Here is a 19390-nt window from a genome sequence, read left to right on the forward strand (position 1 = left end):
GTAGTGTCTCATCTCCTGTAAAGAATTAAAAAGATTTGCTGCAGTAAAAAGAGACACTAGCACCAACGTTTACTGAAACTCTGAAACGTTAAATAAAACCAAACATGCAGAGATGACAGAATGAGTCTTATTTCTGAAAGTAGTAGTTTTCTTCGCATGGCTATGGACCTGATGGCTTTTAATAAGTAATAATGAGCATTTTTGATTTTACGTATATATCTATATATATGCATTTATTTTTAGAGCAGTTTTAGGTACAAGGATGTCCCATCTACTCCCTGCCTTGCCCATCCATCATCAACATCCCCCATCAGAGTTGGTACATTTGTTTCAGTTGGTGAACAGATCATAATCACCTGAAGTCTTGGTGGTGTACATTCTGTGGGTTTGGACCAATGTATAGTGATGTGTATCCATTATTACAGTATCATATAGAGGATTTTAACCATCCTAAAAATCCTCTGTGCTCCACCAGTTCATCCCCCTGACCTGCAGCTTTGGCAACCACTGATCTTTTAACAATATCCATAGTTGTGACTTTTGCACAGTGTTGTATAGTTGGAATCATATGGTGTGTAGCCAGTAGCTATATTTTGAGCCAGGCAATTTTTCTCTTATTTATGCCTCAGGGCCCAGCATTTTAGAGGCTTTTTTGAGGCAGAACTTGTTTGACTTTTGTCAAGTGATTTTTGTGAGAATTTTACAATTTGGATAGAAAAGTTGTTGTTGTTGTTGTTGTTGTTTTTGTATTTGACTGTTAACTTTTCTTCTGCTGAACTGGAGCCAGGGCTTGATGAACACACGGGGCTGCTTTTGCTGCTGCTTTTTCACAGGCTGGTCCCTCTGCCTGGTGTGCTTGCTCGCGCTCACGCGTGGAATGCCTCGTCAGCTCTCCTAGACATCTTTGAAAACCTTTTTGGGGCTATACCTGCTCGTGATTCCTTATTCCACCCATTTCTGTCCAGACAGACCTTCCTCTAGTGTCTTTGTCCACAGTTTAGTTATTGCACTTTTTGACTCCAGTGTAACTTTTGACTTACATGTCTGTGTCCCTTTCTAGACGCTGACTTCCTTGGCGACAGGGCTTGGATCTTCATGTCTGGAACCTGGGTGGGGCTGAGCACAGGGTCTGGAACGTTTAGTGGTTACGTGAACTGAACTGAACTTCTCTATGTAATAAAACTGTGTTTTAGAGGTTTTTTTTCATTATATCAAAGTGATTTTATTTTTTTGGATTAGAATGAACTTACTATCCGAATTGAAAAAAATCATGATAGTGTTCTTTTGAATTACTTTTATGAGTCTAGCGGAGTCTTTGGTCATCACAAAAAGACCACTGATATTTTATTTTGGTATGTTATTGTATAAATATCTCTAGATTGTGTGTTGCTAATTCTGGGTTAAACCTGAGGCTCTAGAATTTATCTGTTGCTAGAAGATTTCAAAAGAAACTAAGTCGGGAATCTTCTGTGCTTTGTAAACATGTATCTTCAGGTCCTCAGGGTGTGAGGTGTTTTCTTAGATTGAGTTCCCCTGGGAGAGGCGTGGATGCCTGTGCATGTAGTTTATTTGGAAGGTGAGAAAAACACTGGAAGCACCGATGGTGTGTTACCAAGCTTGTCACCGCCGTGGGCAGCTGGAGCCCCGCTCTGCTGGGACTATGGGAGGCAGCGTAAGGCACCTGCCTCAGTGGATCCCAGCTGAGGCTGTAGAAGCTGGGTCATTGACACATCACCTCTGGTCGGCCCCTGATTGAGGGCCGAAGGAGGGTGCCAGCATTTATTTCTGGTACCCTGCCTGCCCTGTGGGCCCCTGTCCGAGCCCGAGGCACAGCCCTATGGGCAGAGAGATGCAGCGATGACAGGCCTGGCCAGGGTAGCAGCAAGCCCAGAGACGAGCCTGGGAACATTGATGGGGGCAGGTGGTGCCTGGTGCAGACAGGGCTGTGTGGCTACTTATTTGACAGTTCAGTCTTAGTGTTTTGAATCATGAAATGTCCAGATAGAAATAAGCACAATATTTCCCCCTGTTTGAACTAAGATAATTCCTCCTATGGAAGGGAGGTTTATGAAAGGTCACTTTGAGTAGGCTCTGCTTGAACTTTGTACCTGACTGCTCCTTCTGTCTTTGAATTGCCCTAATTGTTATAAAGTTGTCCTTATACTGAGTAGATGTCTGCCTGCTGGTGACTTTGGCCGGTGTCCTGGATTTTGGAGCAAGGTGCAAACCCCCGCTGCATGTGCTGGTTCTGTACGTTCTCATTCAGTCTTCATGACAAGCCTGGCAGGTAGGCGTCATCTTCCCTTTTACAGATAAGGCGGCTGAGACTCAGAAGCTGAAGGTCCTGAATATTTTTAGAAACTAGATGATTTACCAGGGTCATGACATACCAAGTAGTGGCTGGCTGTGTCTCCAGTGGCCCTTCAGTGTGGGAAGGGGAGCAGGATGACATTTGATAGAACAAGATCCAGGACCCTCACTGCTGCACTGAAAATCTACGCTTCACCTCCATTTGTCCAGCACAGGCCTCGAAGTCAGGTGGGAGGTAGGGACTTGTCATATGCATACCTGCTCCCTTACTCCCCATATCGGAAAATGTCACCACCCTCAGATAGTGGTTTCTTATGGCAGCTGGTTAATTGTAATCTGTCAACTGGGGCCTCTTGGTGTATGGCACTCACTGAGTCTCTGTAGGGAAATCAGGTGACATTCAGACTCTGCAAACACACGTGCTGGGTCTCTGTGCATCATGCAGAGTAAAGACTCAATAAACATTTGTTGACTTTTGAAGCATCAGATGGTGGCCTGTGAAGTCGAAAGATAGGGGGTAGGTGTTGGAGTGCCAGCCACACACCATGCACAGCCTGCACCTGGCCGAGGGGTCCTGAGGCGGGATTGGAGTGAGGCAGCACAGCCAGAGTCGAAACAGGTGGTCAGTAATTGAAAGGGGGGAGGCAAAGTCATATGGTAGAAGCCCGGTTGAGTGTTAAACATGAAGGACAAAACTATCAATGGGACACAGGGGTGGGGAGGTAAGGTCAGAGACCAGCAGGAATTGGAATTAAGAGTAGATTCCAATGCAAGAAGCCATTCTGGGCGAGAGACACAGGATGGAGGCTGTATAGTAAGGTTTAACCTGAGCAAACCCCACACCTAGCCTTTCCACTTCCAGGTATATACCCTAGAGAAACTTTGGAACATGTGTATAAAGAGACAAGTGCAGGAGGACACCACCATTTAACTTTTGTGGATGCAGAAATAAGTGGTAAAAATAGGAAGACATCCATGGATAAACACTAAGTTTAGAACAGTGGTTTGAGCTGATCCCATTTTTTCTTGTTAATACGTGATTCAATAGCCCCAAATCGTCTTCAGAGGTGGCACTATCTAGGATCCTATTCTCAGTAATGAATAACAGGTTTTGGGTTTTGAGCATATGTATGCTAGTTGGGCTGATAGAAACTGGCTGGTAGGGCTGGAAGGACTTCTCTGCTTTGTGGACGATGTATCTGAGAGGCAGGGACAGAAATCCAGGTAGCTAGTGGTGAGACTGGAAGTAAGAATCAGGCTTTATTGGCTGCTTGCTCACTACTCCCTGCTCCCCAGTGAAGGATCTTTTCTGTAAATTCATGTTACTGTCACCGGTGTCCTTAACCCTTTTCTGTATCCTCCATTACAGCACTTCAGAGAACTCTGGTGCTTTAAGGTATAATTTCTAAACCATGGCAATTGCATAGATCACCAAACCTTAGTGCATTTTTCTTCTGTTAAAATATATTAGGGTCATTCCACATTTCTTTTCTTCCCTCCCAAGATGTTTTTGTAAGTAAGCCCCAACATTATATGGATCAGATCATTTGTTCTGAAAAATCTTTGTAGGATAAATTCTTAAAAGTTGTCAATGATTAAATAATTTTAAATAGGAAAAGTTTTAATAATCCTGAGCCCTCAAGCTGACATTCATTTATACTAACACAACACTAAGTTCAACTAGACACTGATACAAGTGCTTCAGGGAGTAGCATCATTACCATAACATGACATAAAAAGACACGGTGTTCTCTGGAATACCGCTCTTTGTCCACTTTTCTTGAGCTCTTTCCTAGCTATTGCATACACTGGGTTGAAGACCACAGTCAGAAACAAAACATCATGATTCCGTGACAAGATACCTCTTAAATTCTGTTTAATGCAAAGCAGTCAAATAGTATATAGACAAAATAAATCAATGGAAACAATGCAGTTTCGAAGGTTAAATGCCTGAAGTTATCAATGTGGTGAATTAACAAACCCCAAGTATTATGAAATGAGAACTTACATACAGCATGCTCCAGCTCTAAAACCACAGTGATGTCCACTGCGGACTCTTGTCCTTTGGTGTGTAGCTGGCCTTCTGGTGCTCCATACACAGATAGCAGTATTTCTTAAATGCTGAGAAATGCTGCATACCAAAAATTGGGGTATTGAAAGAAACTGCCTGTGAAGTTGAGTTCCCTTAACTCAGCTTGGGTGTACGGGTGTGTTTGAAATGGAAACAGGTTTGTGTGTGTGTTGGTCATGTTAATGGAAAAAAGAGAAAAGCAAATAAAAACAATTTCTTAAAGATATGCATGCAGATAAATTCTTCTTTGCTTTTCTCCTACCTTTCTCTTCAGCTCTGAGACTTACATAGTTTAATTTCATTCAAAACCACTGAGTTAAAAAAAATTAATTAATTTTTAAAAAATTGAAGTATAGTCAGTTACAATGTGTCAATTTTTGGTGTATAGTATAATGGCCCAGTCATGCATGTATATACATATATTCATTTTCATTAAAGGTTATTACAAGATATTGAATATGGTTCCCTGTGCTATACAGAAGAAATTAGTTTTTTATCTATTTTTGTATATAGTGGTTAACGTTTGCAAATCTCTAACTCCCAAATTTATCCCTTTCCACCTCCTTTCCTCGGTAACCATCAGATTGTTTACTATGTGTGCGAGTCTGTTTCTGTTTTGTAGATGAGTTCATTTGTGTCCTCTTTTTTTTCTTTTTTCTTTTTCTTTTTTTTAGATTCCACATATGAGTGATATCATACGGTATTTTTCTTTCTCTTTCTGGCTTACTTCTCTTAGAATGGTGATCTCTCGGTCCATCTATGTTGCTGCAAATGGCATTATTTTATTTTTTTTATGGATGAATAGTATTCCATCATATAAATATACCACAGCTTCTTTCTCCAGTCATCTGTCAATGGACATTTAGGTTGCTTCCATGACTTGGCTATTGTATATAGTGCTGCTAGGAACACTGGGGTGAGCTTTTACTTCTTATAAGTTATTATGCTTTTTATCGCATAGAATGAGTGATCAGTAGATTACTTAGCTAACTTATAATCAGTGGTAAATTATGTCCAACATCCTATTTGTGGATAGTGAGCATCCTTTGGTATTCTGTAGTCTCCTGTTCTAGGTGTGCTTAAAACTTAGGTGACTACTTATAGCCAAAGAAATCATCCCTTAGCTGACTCTGCCTGGATAAGTTGAAATATATCATTGGGATATTTCTAGTTGATTCAGTGTACTATTCAGTTTTGGGTATAATTCTGTCTGCACTTGGGGAATGGTGATCTATATAATTTGATTTAGTAGTAACAGTAATTTTCAGGACATAAACTTTACAAAAGTAAAAAAAATTATGCCACATATTTGATAGTAAAATTTTCTGTTTCATGAATAAGAATGGAAAACTGCGTTGACATTTTTTCAGTCACACTGTCAGAAAGTGGTGTTCCCAAATTTCTTCTCCCCTTTTTTTCTCCCTTTTGTCAGCAGATGGCGTCTTACTGTTTCCTGTTTCTTTTCTGCTCTCTTTGCCTTTTTATTCCTTCCCTACCTCCTCCCCTCCACCGACATTTGTCACAAGAATAGATGCTGTTATTTAAAAAGTCTTGATTGTGACATGTTGTCTTTTCAAAAGGACAAGAAGGAAATGAGGAAACAGGTTTTCATTGCCTAAGGCATAATACAACTGGTTAATTTTCTCTGCTAATATATTTGTTACAGGAACACCCGTTTTCCTTTAGAAGCAGATGTTAGGTTTTATTGTAACAGTTAAGTGTGCCTTTATATTTCTATCATGTTGCTTTGCATGTAGATGACTCCTTTTTTCTGTTTTAGGTAGATGGGCAGTGTTTGTTAAATTTTAGGTACCAGGCTATATTCCAAAGAAAAATTCTTTGATGTACAGACAAATAGATTAAAATACATTTTAGCTTATTTGGGAGTTAAACTGATGTGACAGTGCTCTAGACAGTGGGCTAGTCATCATGAACATGAAGTAAACATGAAGACTTAGGATCGGGTAAAGAACACAGACAACTTAATGAAAGATTGTTAATGACTGGAACGGGGTTTAATTAATATGTATTGTAAAACCAGACTGCGTGTGGGACAGTGTGTTTGAGTTAATTAAATATTCTAAGGACTACTGTGGACCCCACATGCCTTATCCCTTTTCCTAGCCTTTCTCCATCACTAAATATTTATTGCATGTTTCCAGAATGAGTATGACATAAACAAGTATATGAAACTGTCTTTGCTGTCAAGAATACACTCTTATTGAAAGCAATTTCCTGCTTTGGGAGGAATACTAGGGTGAGCCTGGGTTAAGCTTTCACATGTTATCTCTCATCTCTGCTTGTCTAAATCCAGGTTTCAACTCAGTGCTGTCTTCATGATTATCTTAATTCTCCTCCCACCCCTCTCCACTCACCTGCCCCACCTCCAAAAAAAGTGACCTCAGCCTCCTCTGAACACCATTAGCATTTGTGTAAGCCCTTTTCTTGGCCTTGCCACTTACTGCTTTGGAGTCTGTACTTACAGTTGCTGAACTTAAAGCATCTTGATGCCCAGTAGTTCTCAGCACAAAACCCTGCATAGAAATGCTGTTCACTGATTTGTTGAATGCTTATTGGATATTAACTTTATACGGGCATGGGCTCTTAGAATCAGTCAGACCTGGGTTTGAGACTTAGCTCTGCTGTTTACTAGCTCTGTGATTTTGGCCAAGCCTTAACCCCTCTGAATTTCAGTTTTCTCATCTGCAAGCTGGGGGTGATAATGACTTACATGATAGAGATGCTGTTAAGATAAAAAGCAACAGTGTAGGTAAAACACAGTGTCTGGCACATGGTAGCTGCTCAGTAAATCTTGGTGTGTCTCCACTTGTCTTCCAAGGACACACACACACATATATACATACACACATGGTGTGTGTACAAGATGCTGGACAGCAAAAGAAAGTCAGAACCACGCAGGTCCTATGCCCATGTTGGTTAGAGAAGAGATAAAGCCATACAAGGTAGAAAAAAATGGTACTATTTAGACAATAGATATGGAGTGCCAGTGGAAGTTCACTTCTTTCTCCCAGAGAAAGAACGGCTGTGGTTTCCAAACCAAATGTAAAAAGTAGCAATTGTACACAAAGCAGAAGAATGAGTAGGGTTGAATGGGTGGGACTGAAGTCTAGAGGCAGATAGATATTTTTTAATGTTTGTCTTTTCAAAAGTCGTTGTACAGTAGAACTTTATGGTCAAAGACTGAGATTAGAGATGGATATCCCTACTGATCTGCTAAGTAGTTTTCTCAGAAACTTGCCAAGTGCCTAAATGTGTTCTCAGATGGCCTGCTCTGTTTGGCATAAGTGTGGTAGTTGCCAGCAGGAATGTTGGAAGTGACAAAATAGCTTGGCAGCAACTTTACCAGCATTGGAATTTTGGCGGTTTATAGCATTGTATTGGATATATTTCCCATGGATGTGGAGAAAAGGAAAACTAACTTGATAACTGTCCCTAAAGATGTCAGCAATAAGCTTTTCAGCTTTATAGTGAAAGAATCACATATAATACAAAATAGCTCCCTAGTCCTTTCTGCGTATACAGATCTTCCTTAGAGCTTTGAAGCAGATAGGGAATAAAAGAGGAAAGCAATACTAGACCACGCCCCTGCCCCAAACCAAATGTTTTACGCTTGTTGAGCTTTGTATCATCCAAATTCAAGACCTGAATCTCCAGTCTACACTCTGTGACGTTAATATTAGTGATCCCAGTTGGCACAAAGATGTATTGCTCAGGCTAGTGAATCAGTAAGTAATGGAATCAGCTTTTACTCTCCATTCATATTTTGCAAATCTTCACAATGAGGAAAGCTTCCAATACCCACAAATATCAGTCCGTCTCTAAGTAGGCGCCACTGTGACTGCAAAGTGTCCTCAGGGAAGTTTATTTTTATTGAAGTATATTTGATTTACAATATTGTGTTAGTTTTCTGCTGTACAGCATAGTGGCTCAGTCATATATATATATATTCTTTGTCATATTCTTTTTCAGTATAGGTTATTACTAGATATTGAATATAGTTCCCTGTGCTACACAGTGGGACCTTGTTGTTTATCTATTTTATATGTAGTAGTTTGTATCTGCTAATCCCAACTCCTAATTTATCCCTCCCACTCCCTTTCCCTTTGGTAACCACAGATTTGTTTCCTATGTCTGTGAGTCTATTTCTGTTTTGTAAATAAGTTCATTTGTATCATTTTTTTTAGATTCCATATATAAGTGATATTACATGGTATTTGTCTTTCTCTTTCTGATTTACTTCACCTAGTATGATAATCTCTAGTTCCATCCATCTTGCTGCAAATAGCATTATTTCACAGTTTTTTATGGCTGAGTAATATTCCATTGTTCTAAGAGTGGCTTGAGTGCAGTTGAGTTGCATAGTTCACCCCCTCCTTTCCTCAACCCCTGCTTAGCTCTGCTGCTCCAGGGAGAACCTACAGGAGCTGGAGAGGGTGCTACGCTGTCAGTGGAGGGCAAGAGAGGATGCCAATCCCATCTACTCTAGAGCTATAAAATAGATGAAAAATTTCTATATAGAAATACATTCAGCAGAAATTGCATTTGAGGACAGGGACTTCTTTAGAATTGGGGGGTGGCTGATTTATCTTACAGTAATGAGGTTCTACTGATCTACTCGTGCTGTAGCCAGGAAGGAGCTAGTCTCTCCTGACCAGTCACCTCTCCTTCCCTACCTTCAAATGCTCTCCATTTCTTTTGCTGTTAAGTAGGAAATCAAGGTGCTGGAATCCCCTAGAGTTATGGGCATAAAGGTTGTGGGCGTATGAATGGGTCAGGGCTTTGCTCTTCATGGAATCCTAACCCTGTCCCCTCCTGGTTTTGGAGAAATCAGCCCCAGCGGTTGATTGACTCCCTTTTTCAAGCCCACAAGCCCCAAGACCTTCATACCCATAGCTCTGGGGGATTCTAGTACTTAACTCCTTTTGTCTCTACCCTTAAAACTCACAGGTTTCCAGGATAGTCTACCCCAGATCTGGAGAATTCTCTTTTGTTCTGAAACACCAGCGCTCCCCCTACCCCATCTATTTACAACTACTTCTGACATTTACGATGTGCTTACTTGGAGTGAGATGCTTTTCTAGAAGACCATTAAATGTCTTCATTTTAATTTGCCTAACAACCTTAGAAGGTATAACTCCCATTTTCACATCTGAGGAAATTGTGGCATATGGGGTTTGACCAAGAGCCTGCAGCTAGTGAGTGGAAGAATCTGAATGAGAACCTAAATTGTTGATGACTAAGCCCTGGAAGGTGGGTGCTGAGTTCTCACTTTGCCAATGCCTGTTTCATCTTGGGTCTGTTTCTTAAATGTATTTCCTTCACCTGAAAAAAAAATCAGTGTAGACTATTGCAGTCCAGAGTATCCTTCCATCTAAAAAAACTCCTGTGGTCCTACTCAAAAATGGTTTTGAAACTGTAGAGCGCGCAGAACGGCAGCAGTGCCCCGGGAAATGTAGCTCCATGTGGGGAGATAACCAGTGACCGCTCTTGTGAATGGCTGGTTCTCAGGCTCTCTACAGTTTGCTGAAGGGGCTTGCAAATATCTCAGAAGATCCTAGTGTTGAAAAAAATCATACAGAATTTAAAAGAGGTTGCAGACAGGAGGAAGGCAACCTTTGTCCAAATTTTAAATAAAACAAGAGATTCTGGAAGCCAGATGAATGATTTGTGAGCTTTTATAAAACTATACAGTATTAGTAGGTCCAGTATGAATTCACTAAACAACAATGTAAAACTGACTTTGTTTCCTTTTGTGAAAGAGTTCACATATTAAGGTACACTGTTGACATATCTCGTCTTGATTTTACTAAAGTGTTTGACCAAGAATTCATAGAAGACAGTTACGGGTTGATTAGATCAACACAGGCTTCCTTTTTTATCCCCGGCACCCCCCCCCCCCATATTCTCACCCTTACTCCATACCTATTGGAAGGGAATTATTAAGAAAAGGGCCTAGGAAACCATACGTTAAAAAAGCTTCTCCAGGTCTCCTGCAGCTGTTCCATAGACTGGTGTTTGAGAAAAACTATCAGAAGTTTTCAAACTTTTTGTGGGGGGCAAGAAATCCTTTCATCAAATGAAATGAACCTCTACCATATAAAACAGACTGTGACATTTTACTAATACTGTAAATGTTTTCGGGCTTTACATTTACAATGTTTACTGGAGAGTCAGTAAGAACAATGACGCTATTAAGATATAACGAAAAAAATCTAAATCAGATGTTGATAACAACGGTCTCATAGCTGTAGTCACATTATCAGCTGTGTTTAATAAACTTGAATACTTTGCTTTAAATGCATAATACTTAAAAAATCTATTCTCATAGATAATTACTTGCAAATTAAGAGTGTTTCTGTTTCTGTTTTGTTTTTAAATAACTTGCCTTGGGATCCCAGGATGTTTTTCAGTTCAGCCCATTAAGGTAGAGGAATACTTGTTTCAAAACCATAACCCTGTAACTAAACTTACGGAAACAATTGCTCACATTCCTTATCATAAATCTAAAGTCATACAGGAAACATCTAATTCTTAGAATAAATATTTGCCTTCCCTCAAGTAGGGTATTATCAGAAGGACTTTCTACTGTGATGAAAGCAAGGCCATAGCGACACCCCCAGCGCCTCGCCCCCGTCTGATGACAACCCACACTGGGCAGGGTTTGTATTCATGTGCTTGCTTGAATGGCCCCTTGAGAGCAGAGCCTGCACAGCGGTGTTTTTCCTGTGACCGGGCTGGAGGTTCAACTTCCCTTTCCAGTGTCACACTTACAAGAGGTCCATGTGTGCACCTGGCCGGGGAGCCTAAAACAGGGACTGCCTGGATCTCCTAGGCAGGATCATGGGTGCACAACCCTTTGTATCCTCAGTGGGTGAAAAGTTTGCCTATAAACCATTTCAGTGTCATTTTAAAAAAACTACAGCTTTTAAAATGTCTAACATGTATTTGAACATTAGAAACAGATGGTGGTGTATCCTTGTGGCACTTCCATAGGAGTCTTTTCAAAATCATTAGTCTGATATTGACTGGATGCTGGTTTATGTTAGGAGAAACGTTTGGTTCCCTGAGGAATAGAGAGAGAGAGTTGGGGACAACTAGCTTGTGCAGAGGAGAAAAATACTACAATTCAGAAAGTGAGTTTGTGTGCACAAAGAAAGAACGAAGTCACTTGGAGTACAAATGGGAGTGGTGTGACCTTCTTTTGGCCAGGACAACAGGGAAGGCTTCCTGAAAGAGAAGACATTTGGGGAGGTCCTTGAGGATGCATAAGGCTTGGGCATGAGAATATTGGGGAGAAGCGATCATGTTCTAGGGCACTTCATCTTTTGGGAGAGTACAATTTTAGAGGAAAACAGTGCAGACGTCACTACCCTTGAACAGATTACCTTCATTAATATATTGACTCTATATACATTAAAAACATAATTCATTCTTAATAAACTCAAAAAAGGATCATTTTCATTTATTTAAATATGCTTGGGGTTTCTTTTAAATCATTACTGTCAGACAGTGATTTACTTGTTCCTTAGACCTTTCCAGTGATACTTTGCCCAACTTGTCTGCCACTTTAAGACCCACCTGCAGCATAAATTTGCCCTAAAGCTGACACCTGCAAGAATTACAGCCACTCATTCATTCATTTGTTCACCCATGCCGGTATATTGAGCACCTATTTATGCCCAAGATCCTGGAGAGTTGTAGGCACCCAGCAGTGAACAAGTCCAAACTGGACAGGTGAATTAGATGCCTGGAAACCGCCTGAAGGTCTTATCATTAAACTGTATGTAAAAAGATAACAGTGCAACTTTTTCTACAAACTGATAACAGCATAGTGTACACCTCCTAGAGCTTTTCCATTTTAACAGGGATCAAAGCTTTGCCTCAAACTGCTTCTAATCAGGCAGTATGTGAGGGGAACTGTGGTTTTAGCTTTGGGACTTTTCCAGCTTATGTGGTTTTTTAAGCAGCAGGATTGGTACTGTCCCATCTGTACTTTAAGGTGGGGACTAGCTCTGATAATACTCTTCTCAGGAAAGTAGCTTAAAGAAAACCCTACTGCACAGGGAAAATCAATTCAAAAATCAATACGACAGAAAAGAGTTCTTGTTACAGTTTTGCCTTTTTGAGGGGCCAGAGAGCTGAGCGCAGAGAGAAGGAATACAGCTTAGTGCAGGTGCACAGACAGCGCGCCCTGCGCTTGGTCCTTGGGCAAGTCATTTACCCTCTCCATGCAGCTGTAAATAAGGATGAAGGTGATAATAGTACCCACCTCAAAGGATTGTTGAGGGTCAGATAAGTTAATATATTCAGAACATTTAAAATTGTTCCTGCCGCAGAGGAAGCATTGAAGTTGGCCATTATTGCCTGTACCTATGTGTGTTTGCTGTTTCTTGGTTTTCTGAGACTATATAGGAGATAAAAAGCAAGAGTGGACAAGAAGATAGTTCAAGTGAGGATGGCTAATTCCTTCTTTCCCTTCCTTACGCTTCCCACCCTTCCACCCCTACAGACCCGAGAGTTGTTTGTCTTGTGAGGCGGCAACATCATCTTTGAATGCATGACCTTGAAAATTTCTGATTAAGTCGTTCTGGGCAAAGCTCTAATGGTTGGAAAATGAATCAGGCCTCCCACACATACCTGCTCAGCCAAGAATTTGTTTGCCCCAGGAACTGTGGGTGGGCGGGAATGGAAGCGAGCACACACCCAGGCTTATGTGAACTCTCTGTTCTGGCTGGAGAGCGCGCTGTCACCCTTCTCCCTCCGCTCACCAGCGCTCTCCGGTCTTTTCATTCTCAATTCCAGAGACACGGATCTTTTTTACTTTTTAAAACATGCTTTTTCTCCCTCCTTTCCCCAACTCCAGGGTAACTTCTACCCACCCCTCCCGGTGTGTTTGTTCTCTAACGTTTGGTTGTTTTATTTGTCCCTTGATGCTACACTTGGGCAAATTTCTCCCAGTCCCAGGAAGGCAGCATGCAGCGTGAGATGATGAGCTGTGGGGCTCCCTGCATGGCTCCTGAGTTTTAGGGTCTCTGGCAAGGTCCTCTGGAAATGTCCTGGAATTTCCTGTTGGTCCTGGTAACCGGGGGTAGAGGCCCCCTCTCCTGCCTTTGCACTGGGGCGGATCACAGGTGCTGTCTGCTGTCTGCATTCTGGGGAGGCTGGTGAGGGGGTTCAGCACAGCACTGCGGAGGGGCTTGTTCTCCTGTTCCTGTGAAATGTGCCACCCCAGGACACGTGGTCTGCGTGACCTTCAGTTACTGGTTCCCGGCTTGTTTCATGTTTTTCTTTTTAGCCTATTTTACATTTGATCCCATTGTCCTGGTATAGTCTTGTCATTAGAGCAGGTGTGTTCTTTTCTGAGTGTGACAGCACGCGAGTACTGGGTCCTCTTCTGTGGGAGGCTCTGGGATGGGGGTGGAAAGAGGCCTTCTCAGGCCCTGGGAAATCTTCTCTATGAGAGCTAAGCTTAGAAAGTGACTTAAGCTCTCTGAGCCTGTGTACCCACGCCTCCTCTCCTTTTAATTAAGTCTGCCCAGGGGTTGCTCTGGAGGTGAACGTGAGACTGCGTGGGACGTAGGGGACGTAGCCAGCTCTCTGCCACCACTCCTCTCCCTCTGCTTCCTCCTCGGATTGTGGAGCCCAGGCTTGTTGTAAAGACAGGAGGCACTGGGCAAATTCTTCCATTTCTAGCAAGCTGACTGGTATTTGGGGGCTTTTGCCGTCAGTCAGGATCTAGGTGGGTCTCCCCAAAAGAAGCACCCTTCCCCCTCGTGGCTGCTGGCTGAGGGATGTGGGGCAGCACAAACCCACTATGAGTTTTGCCACTTTATTTCTCCTCCAGCTTGCTCAAATGTAAGGAAGAATGGGCAAAATTAAAAATAAAAAGGATTCTGTTTTGAAAATTATACCCTATCTCCAAACAGCCTCAAATCAAGAGTAACCACCAGACATCCTGTTCCTCAGCGTGTTTGCTGGTCGAGCGTTGCTGTGCTCAGGGCTCTGCACGGGCATTTTTCACCTTGCAGCAGGCCCGTGTCCTCTGTCACTCAGCCCAGGACACCTCTTACTGCCGCTGTAAAGTTGTCGGACAAAAAGAAATCAGTGTGATCAAAGCTGCATCTGGCCAGTTTGCTGCCCCATCCTGCCCTTTTCCACTTTACAAATCTAGCAAATTTTTGGTAAAAAGATATGTTAATATAAGTTTATCTGATTGTATGACTGGATGTTAGGCCAGAAGACTTCTGCGAGCCCCCTGAAACATGTATCTCAAAACTATTTTTTTAAGTCTCACGGAGTGCAGTTTAAAGGTCTTCATTTACTCCTGGCCTCTGCCATTCTCACCGTGGAGAAGGTCCACTGTGCTTCCCTGTGTAGCAAGGAAACGGGCAGCAGCTCGTATGCAAATGCCTCGCCACCCACCGCAAGGGGGCCGGCCGGTGTCAGCCTGGTACACACCACCGGGACTGGCCAGGTTGTCGCCTGCAGAGCCCACACCCGTTCTGTTGCCACCCGGGGCAGCAGCACAGGAAAGAAAGTGGGACTAAAGGAAGCGGGCTGTCAGGGGTGGGGGGCAAGCGTGGGAATGTGTTCACAGTCATACGTGAGCGGAGAGGGGAGAGGGGAGGGCGTCAGGGCTGACGCGGAGCCAGGCCCTGCAGGACAGATTGCTGGTCTCAGGTGTGGGCTCACCTGTCGTCGTTTGTTCTTTGGGAGAGGCGCTGGGGTGCTTTATGGAGATCCTCCCAAATAGTGATTGATTACTGGCAATGGCTCTGTAGTTCCCAGATGTACTCACCTGTCCGTCACCCACCCTGGGACGTCCCAGTCAGAACGGCTTTCGTGTAGTGACCAGAGCGCATATACTTGTCATGTTTTGAGAATTGCCAGTGGTGGGGTAAAAAGCAGGTTAGCTTGGGTATAGATTCTTAGGAAAATGAGAATTAATGGTAAAGGCTTGCATGAAATAAGAGAAGACTGAGGACACAGGTCTCATTCTGGAATGCGGAGTTTTACCTTAAAGGCTCACGGAGTATTGTTGCGGTGTCTGGCCCGTGGCGGGCCCTGTGCTTGCTGCTGTCACTGAAGCGATACACTTATTCCAGACTTGAGGGGGATGCCAACGGGCACATTTTCTGCAGGCTTCCCAGTAACCATGAAAGATTGTTCTTTATATGCAAACTTTTGGCAAAATTATTTGTATTACTAAATAGCATATGTATATATATGTATGTACATAAATGAAAGCAAAATATTGGGACTATTTCTAAACAGCTATTAACAATAATTAGATAAAAATTACACATAAAATGATAAACCCTAATGAATGCCACAGAAATTCGTGCCTTTCTACCTAGAACAGGGTTCATTCAAACTAAGTTCCCTTCCAGTGTCAGAATTCCTTGTACAACGTACATAAGAGGTAATGATTTAGGCATCACCCTCCTCTCCTCTTCCTTCCTTCACTTTTCAGCTGATGTGTGCTCTGTCCAGTTCACCAAGGTAGCACTGTGAAAACGCAGATAAGTACCATAGTCCTGCCCTCAGAGGCCCCCAGTCTAAGAACATGTACAGCAGAGTGAGGTGGTGCAGGGAAGAGGTGTGTGAAGTCACCTGGATGAGAGCAGGCTCTCAGCCTGTTCGGACAGACAGCGCAGAATTCACAGAGGAGGTTATGTGGAAGCTGAGACATCAGGTCCGAAGGGGTACCTAGAAATGAAAACACATCCCCGGCACGGCCCTTGTGCTGCGTGAGAGTCGTGAAGGCCTGTCTGGGGAATGGCATGCGGGTGGGCGTCGCTGGATCTGATGCTGGGGAGGAGCAGGGTGGAGGATGAGGCTGTGTCTCATAGTGAGGGGAGTTCACTACTTTGGAAAAAAAAAGAGTTCTGTGACTGAGAAGTGTATTTTGTTACAGAGTGTTTCCTTGTATTGTGCCAAGTCTGTCTCCTTTTCTGTTTCACCCTTGGGCTCAGGTTGCAGGAGCAGCACAGAGTGAGCCCCTCTGCTCTTGCCACCTGCCTTTATAGGTAAGTGGTTTTACTTTGAATCTTGCCCCAAGCTGTGTATATATTTGTTTACCCTTCTTAATAGGTTTTGGTTAGTAGTTTATTTCCTCACTACAACCCAGAGAGCGTTCCAGTTGGCCCTTTCAGAGTCTACAGACAGTTGATTGTGATCTCCAAGATTGATCTCAGGTCTCCCAAGGAGCTGTACCCTCATGTCTGTTGGCCTTCTTTCTGCCAAGTTCCTCCCTCCGTGGTTTTACAGGATCCCAGCAGGCGGGGCAGTTGGGGGTGGTAGGCCGGCGTGTCCTCTGCTGCTTTTCCATCACACCGTCTCCTTCTGGTCATCTTAGGGCTTTAGAGAAGCAGAAGGTAGGCCATTTTCACACACGTGCTGGGGATCCTTGTCCTTCTGGAACAGTAGTTTTTTCTTTTTTTTTTTTTTACAATCTTATCACTATTGTCTCATACTTTAGAAGCAAAATAAAAAGAAATACATACATGTGAGATGTTAATAAAATGGGTTAGGACTGAACTAAAATAGCTCAGAAGGATTGAGAGAGGCATGTTACAGCTCAGGTCACATTTTCACATGAATTATCTGTAATTAGAAAATATCAGTTATGTTCTGAATGAGGGATCTGGCCATGTGTGTAGTGTGAGACCCCTGTCTGAAAGCACAGGGACTCAATGGGTCCTAGAGAGCAATTCTAGGCTAACTGTCGGTTGAAGCCAGTAATGTCGGTACCTTTAAGCAGTCATCAGTCGTCCACTCTTACCCCTGGATAAAAATTCTGCGCTTTCCTAGCCAATGCCATGTTTGTCTATGGATCAGCCTCTTTACGAGAAAAGGATGGGATGGAAAAGGCTCAGGAATTTTGGTTCTCCCACACCCTCGCCTAATGCTGAAGCCAGGAGCTTACCTAGAGCTGTGGTCCTTTGTGGGGACCATTCTTCCACGTGGGGAGAACATAAGTGAAGGAAAGGGAGAGTAAAAAGAGAACCTTACGTGGTTCAGGTGTAAGTGTCAGATCTAATGAGTTAGCTGAGGATGCCCCGGGAAAGACTGTTTATTGCTTGGATTTAATTATCCTACACCATGGAAGGCACTTTCTTATTTTCCACATGAGTAAAACGACTAGTCTTAAATGCACTTGTTTCGGTCTGTAGCAGTGGTGCTTACAAAAGGGCTGGTGGGGAGAGGGGTAGGAGGGGGGTGACGAATGTTCAACCACCATTGTACTCAAATTGTGGTCCACAGACCAGCAGCATCAGCATCACCAGAGAGCCTACTAGAAATGCAGAATCTCAGGCCCCCACCCAGAGCGTCTGGATCAGAATCTGCATTTTAACAACCCCCCTGGCAATCCTTGTGCACATTGCAGTTCGAAAAGGATGCTCTGGGTACTTACTGGGTGATGACAGTACCGGATTCACCACAAGCGATTTGCCTCTCAGCACGCTTTAAGAAAAGCTGAACGAATGAGGTGTATCAGCCAGAAGTATTAAATGGTGAGAATCACAATTTAATTTTCTTTGTCACCGTTGGCTAAACAGCTACGTTCTGTTCGGGGAGGACAGGGTTCTGTTTACCACACAGATGACGTGCCCCATGGCCTGATGACAGCAGGTGAGGAGCTGCTTCCCTGCCCCAGGGTGAACAGGTTTCCATGGTGACAGTTATGTGCTGTGATCTCCCCGTATCCTCCCCAGCCCCCGTTATCCAACAGAGCAGAGAATAAAAAGAATTAGTAGAATTTATCATGTCCATTTTTGACTTTACGTTATGTTATCATCATGGGTTTCTCAGGGGGAAAGTCTGAGCAGAGAAGCGTGGCTTCCTTAGTGCTGTGCGACCATTCTTTCTGGGCTAAACTCAAACTGGCACAGCTGACAGATGTCAGGGTTGGACCCTAGTGGCCTAAGCCTGGTTTTAAGAAGAATACTTGTGTTTGGTGTTTATCCCATTGTACATCAGCAGATGTTCCAGTGGGAAATCTCTGTGTTAAACAGTCATTAACTACCGTGGTCACATGTATTCAGTGATCTTTCTCCTTACTTAGAGAAGCCTTCTATTTTCAGAGTAAATGAGAAATGCTCTTGGATAGTGGTGACCAGTATCACAGGTACTTGAATGTTCAATTCTTTTACAATGTGATGCAGTGATTTTTTTTTGTCTGATCTTTTCCACCGTCTGTGATGATCATATATGACTTCTAAAAACCTACTAAGTTTTCTTTTGTAACATTAATAATGGAAACAAACAAACAAACAACCATTCAGTAATGAAAGGATTAAGACTGCTAAAATCAGCCATTAAGGGAGTTAAGAGTTAAAAGCCACGCTTTTCTAGGGCATTTCCTTAAAGTTCCATGAAGAGTTCATCAGCTTTTTAGACGCACTGCTGTGTGTTACTGCTACGCTCTAGTCCAAGCCCCTGTGATCCTTGTCTGGACTGTTTCAGGAGCGCAGTAAGTGGTCCTGCTGCTTCCTCCCTTGCTCTCTCTTCACTCTGTTCTCAGCGCAGCAGCCAGAGCATATCTGCCTCTGCCCCACACACCTTGGTTGTATTGCAGGGCGCTCAGATTAAAAGCCAAAGGCTTTCCGGTGCCCTAAGAAGCCCATTTTTTTTTACCTCTCTGACCCCACATCCTGCTACCATCTCCCATGCATACCCCACATCAGACAGGCCACACTTCTGTCTCAGGGCCTTTGCACTTCCTGATCCTTGTGTCTGGAGCTGTCTTTCCCAAGGTGTCCGCATGACTTTCTTTCCAGATGTCTCTTAGGTCTCTGCTCATATATCAACTTCTCAGTAAAGCTTTCCTTGACCACCCTATTTAAAATTTAACACCCTTCCCCACGACATACTTTGTATTTTACAGGTGTGCCTCATTTTATTGTGCTTTGCTTTATTGTGCCGTACTTCTCTGTGCTTTGCAGATACTGTGTTTTTACGAATTGAAGGTGTGTGGCAATTCTG

The 19390-nt window shown here is 43.0% G+C and overlaps 1 protein-coding gene across 15 annotated transcripts in view; it reads left to right on the forward strand.

Moving 5' to 3' along the window:
- LOC140697334 (uncharacterized) overlaps nucleotides 1–19390 on the forward strand; it is a 225267-nt gene that overhangs the window by 88725 nt on the left and 117152 nt on the right. Inside the window, exon 3 of one of the 15 annotated variants that reach the window (XM_072964465.1) lies at nucleotides 16320–16431. The exons of the other annotated variants lie outside the window; for them this stretch is intronic. The gene's annotated coding sequence lies outside the window, so the exon portion shown is untranslated. The remainder of the gene's footprint in view (nucleotides 1–16319; nucleotides 16432–19390) is intronic. 15 annotated transcript variants of the gene reach the window in all.

This window comes from Vicugna pacos, chromosome 7 (genome assembly GCF_048564905.1).
Source record: "Vicugna pacos chromosome 7, VicPac4, whole genome shotgun sequence".
NCBI lineage: Eukaryota > Metazoa > Chordata > Mammalia > Artiodactyla > Camelidae > Vicugna > Vicugna pacos.